This window comes from Gavialis gangeticus, unplaced genomic scaffold, assembly GCF_001723915.1.
Source record: "Gavialis gangeticus isolate Ggan-Ray unplaced genomic scaffold, GavGan_comp1, whole genome shotgun sequence".
NCBI classification, from domain to species: domain Eukaryota; kingdom Metazoa; phylum Chordata; order Crocodylia; family Gavialidae; genus Gavialis; species Gavialis gangeticus.
This window is the reverse complement of record NW_017728995.1, coordinates 36257165-36262453: the sequence shown is the minus strand read 5'-3', so window position 1 is coordinate 36262453 and position 5289 is coordinate 36257165.

Sequence of the window (5289 nt, the reverse complement as noted above, 5' to 3'; positions counted from 1 at the left end):
CCCGCCACGCTCCTCGCCGCTCGTCCTGCGCCGGCCCCGCCGCGTCCTTCCCAGCCCCTGCCCACGCCCCGCCGGCGTCGCGTCCCTGCGCGGAGAAGCAGCCCGGCGCAGCGGGGACCCACCCGTGTGTGCCATCAAGCAGCGGGCACACGTTTGCCGGGCAGCTCGCTGCCGAAGGGGGAATGCGGGCATCTTTTTTTAATGAGGCTGCGCCATCTACCAGACCCGGCGGGAAGGACAGGCAGCGTCTCGCGGGTCAGACCCCTCTCGCTGGCACTGCTCTCGTGACACCCCCACCAGACTTTTTGCAGCTCAGGGCCTGGGTGCTGCATCAGACCTCACGTGCCAGCACGGTCCTGGACGCAGCAGGCGCGCGGAGGGTGCTATCAGCAGGGCATCGCTCGCCAGCATGGGTTTTGGGTGTGTCGCAGTCACAGCATTTCCTGTGTCGGGCGGCTCTCCTGGCTCCCAGAGGGCCCTGAACCACGAGCGAGGCCTCGCCGTGTCCCTGCGAGGCGAGCACTGTTTCTCCCAGGGCCCCGGGTGGGGAACCAGATGCTGGGAGAGCCTAAGGCGCCGCGCCACGCCACCCCGCTGGCCCTGAGCTGCCCCAGGGCTAGTCGCATGCTCGGAGCAAGCCCATCCTTGAGGCTGTGCGTGGAGCGGCAGAGCTCGCTTTGCTGAAGGGAGCCTAAAGCAAGTCGCCCAGGGTCTCCCTGTGGGTCTGTGGCAGAGCAGGACCTGTCCACTACCCTGGGCACCGGGCTGGGCACTCGTGCCCGTTGCTGGCAAAGCACGCCCTGCCTGTGCCTGTGCAGCCCAACGGTGCCTGGGCTGGCAGGTCTCGGGGCTGAGCTGCAGCCCACACAGCTGAGCTCCTTTGCTGGCCAGGCCCCAGGCAGCCGGAGGTGCTGGTGCCCCACTGCCCAACTGGCCAAGGAGGCACCAGGGTGGGGGCAGTATGATGAGGGCTCCTTGCAGAAGAGAGTGGCTCCTGCCTCTGCCCATGGCCCACTCTGTGCCATTAACATCAGTGTGTCTTGCCTCTGACCAATGCAGCCACATCCGTCTGGTGTCTGTGGAGCGGGCAGCACCATGGGAAAGCCCAGTCCCCTCTGAGTCCCCAGCCAGGATGACCTGGTGCCACGTACAGCCAGGAGGATGGGGTGCCTGAGTTGCCCGGGGCGAGCTCAACTGTATGGCGCCGCAGTGTAGACGTGTGCCAAGTTCAGCTCCTGACTCTGCCCTGGGCCCCCCTCCCGGGCACCTGGGCTCGGGCCTGGCTCTGCAGCTCCCTGGGTGGGTATCGGAGATGGCGCAGTGCTGCGCTGCCAGGTTTGCTTATCGATTTGGGTGGAACCATTGTAGGGGCTTATCCTTGCCTGGCCACGCTCGGCACAAGGGAGCTCCACTCTCCCAGGGTCTCTCCATCATGGCATGTTGCACATGTGACAAGGGGCTCTGCATGCTGCCCTCATGCGACGGCATGCACCCATTACTGGGGTCCCTGTGCACAGCTGTCATATGACAGCATGCTGCACGTTTCCAGGGGCCCTGCGCACTGCCCTCATGTGACAGCTTGCTGCACATGCTACTAGAGTCCCTTGATGCCGTGTTGCGTGTCACAGCATGATGCTCCCATTACCAGAGTCCCTACACACTGTGCCTTGTGACAGCATGCTGCACACATCACCGAGGTCCCACATGCTGTGTCAGGCGAGGACAGGCTGTATGCCTTACCAGGATGCCCATGTGACACTGATGCTGTTTCTTTTCCAGACCAGGAAGCCGGGGCGCGGGGAGAGTGCCCTGGCCAGCCTCACACATGAGGCCAGGCAGGCTACTGGGTTCAAGGCTCTGCTTGGCAGCAGGATCTGGAACGACGTGGCCTCTGGGCCCAGGGGGAGGGCCCGCTAGCAGCACTGGGCTGGCTTCGCTTATCAGCCAGGCCCTGGAGCCCTTGGATGCAGCAGAGCCTGCTCTCCAGCTGCTGAAGTCACCTGCCTCCATGCCGGGCCCTGGAGCTCCTGAGCCGTGGGAAAGTCTGCCAGATACCATCTCTCTCTGACGGCTCACCCACGCGGCGCACCAGCCAGCACAGCCGCACGTCACAGCCCCGCTTGGCACCTGCCCTGGCCTGCGCTGCCCCCTCCCCTGCTCCCTGCCGTGGGCACGCTGCAGAGCCCAGCAGGAGCTGCTGGAAAGTGCCTCCTTGACTCTGCAGCTGTTTTGCACTTTCCTTCGCCAGGGACTTGCCTGCACGAGCAGGGAGGTCCCGCTTCCTGCACGGGGCACAGCTGATGTGATGGCGAGAGCACCAGGTAGCCCCCCCGGCTGCCCGGCTCTCTGCCTCATGGGGAAGGGCAACTCCAGAAAGCAAGTGGTGGGTTTCATAGATGTTCGGGTCGGAAGGGACCTTGGTAGGTCATCGAGTCCGACCCCTGCCCTGGGCAGGAAAGAGTGCTGGGGTCAGATGACCTCAGCTAGGTGGTTGTCCAGTCTCCTCTTGAAGACACCCGGGGTGGGGGTGAGCACCACCTCCCTCAGACCCTGTTCCAGATTCTGGCAACCCTTACAGTGAAGAAGTTCTTTCTAATGTCCAGCCTGAATCCGCTGTCCATCAATTTGTGGCCATTGTTCCTAGTTACTCCAGGGGTGCCCTAGTAAGTAGAGCATCTCCTATTTTCTGCTGCCCTGTCCTGGTGAATTTGTAGGCAGCCACAAGATCACCTCTCAGCCTTCTCTTACAGAGGCTGAAGTGATCCAGGGCCCTCAATCTCTCCTCATAGGGCCTTGCCTGCAGGCCCCTAACCATACGAATGGCCTCCTCTGGACCCTCTCGAGGTTGTCCAGATCTCTCCTGAAGCGTGGTGCCCAAAACTGGATGTGGGACTCCAGCTGTGGCCTGACCAGTGTTGCACAGAGGGGAAGCATCACCTCCCTGGACCTGTCCATCATGCACCTGCTAATGTGTGGGAAAGTGTGGTTAGCCTTGGTGATCACTTTGTCACACTGATGGCTCACGTTCATCTTGGAGTCAGCTATAACTTTCCACTGCTGTGTGGCTGAGAAGGTCGTCTCCCAGCCTACAAGTGTGTTGGTGGGTCTGTTTGCCCAGGCGCAGCACTTTGCACTTGTCGTTGTTGAACTGTATCCTATTTCATTCTGCCCATTTTTCCAACCTGTCCAGATCCACCTGGATTCATTCCCTACCCTCTGGTGTGTTAACTTTGCCCCATAATTTGGTATCATCTGCAAACTTGGACAGGGTGCTCTCCACGCCCTCATCCAAGTCACTGATGAAGACACTGAAAGCACTGGTCCAAGGACTGAGCCCTGGGGGACCCCACTGCCCACATCCTTCCAGATCGATACCGACCCGTTCACCACCCCTCTCTGGGTGCGACCCCTGAGTCAGTTTGCCACCCACCTGACCGTGTCATCATCTGTGTTGCTGCGTTTATTTACGAGAACAGAAAGCGATACCGTATCGAAGGCCTTCTTAAAGTCTAGGGAGATGACATCCACCTTGACTCCTGCGTCTAAGCACTTTGTGACCTAGTGATAAAAAGAAACAAGGTTAGTCAGGGCGTGAACCTGTGCTGATTTCCTTTCAGCATTATTTCCTCTGCTGGGCTCCCTCAGATGTGATCCTTAATGATTTTTTACAGAGTTTTCCCAAGGATGGAGGTGAGACTAACTGGCCTATAGCTTCCCGGTTCCTCCCTCCTCCCCTTCTTGAAAATAGGGACTACACTGGCCCTTTTCCAGTCGTCTGGGACCTGATCGGAGCACCCTGCAAGTGCTCAAACAGCTGTGCCAGTGGCTCTGCTGTGACACTGGCTGAGTCCTTCAGCACCCTTGGATGAAGTTCATCTGGGCCGCTGATTTGAACACATCCGCCCCTCCAAGTGCCCCTTCACTAAGTCTGCACTAACAGCCGGTGGGCTGGTGTCCCTCCTGTGTCTGTCTACGGTCCGACTGGGAGATTTGCCTTGGGCTGTGTCTAGGAATACAGGTGCAAAGAACTCATTGAAGGACTCAGCTTTGTCCCCAATTGCCCTAGTTTGTCCTGTAGGGTCCTATGCTGCCCTGCGCCTTCCTTTTGCTCCCTATAGACCTGAAGAAGGATTTTTTATTGTCCTTAATTTTTGTCACCAGTCTAAGTCCTAATCCTGCTTTATCCTTCCTGACTGATTCCCTGCAGGTGTGAGCCAGGGAGGTATACTCCTCCTTGGTAGCTACCCCCTGTTTCCACAGCCTGTATACCTCTTTCTTTGCCCTTAGGCTTTCCTGGACTTCCCTGTTCAGCCAGGAGGGCATCTTGGCCCCTTTGCCCCCTTTTATGTGCAATGGGATTGTCTCCTGCGCCCGTGAGATCAATCGGTCCCTTGAGGAACGACCACCCATCCTGGACCCCTGTTTTGCCAGTGCTCTTGAGCTTTAACACCTCACTAACTAATCTCCAGAGCACACTGAAGTCAGCCTTTCTGATGTCTGGCACTTCAGCCCTGCTGGTGAGCTTACCCACCCTTCGCTGGAGAGTGAATTCAGTCAGGTGATGGTCCCTATCCCCTGGGTCACCTTGTACCTGCAAATCCCCCACCAGGTCGTCCCCTGTAGCCAACACCAAGTCCGGTGAGGCCGTATCCCTCCTGCGGTAGGTGGAGGTCCTGTGTGCAGGTCAAGGACCTACGGCAGCGGTTCGATTTGGCTGACTGCTCCTCCCAGCAGGTGTCGGGTAGTTGAGGTCCCCCATGACAGCCTGTAGCAGGGGGCCTGCTTGGGCCGATCCAACTGTGGCCTGCCCACCTGTTCCTGGGCTAACCGCCCGCCTTCTCGCCCGCCACGCCTTGTTGTTAATTAATTAGTTAAGGGTGTAATTAAGCAGGAGGCTGCCCATTTCATGCCCCGATGCCAGGGGGCGCTATCTGTGGCTCCATTCCTCCCCTACACCTCAGCCCAAGCTCGCAGATGGCATCCCGATGTTCCTCTCATCACCCCCCACCCCCATGGCCCCAGAATCTTCCTATTGAACCCCACCTGGATTCCTCCCGTCCGGCGCTCTCATCCGCCGTCATACTGGGCACCATGGCCCCCTGAACTGCTTCCCCTTCGGGTGTGATCCCCCCACTGGGACCTTCGGCTACTAGGCCTGGCCCACCTCCAGGCCAGTCGGGACCCCAGGCCCTCAGCTCTTGGGCGTCCCTCACGGTGGGCCCCTGGCCCCCGACCCTTCCAGTCCCGGCCCCAGCATGGGCCGGTCAGGGGAAACCGCACCTTGTCACA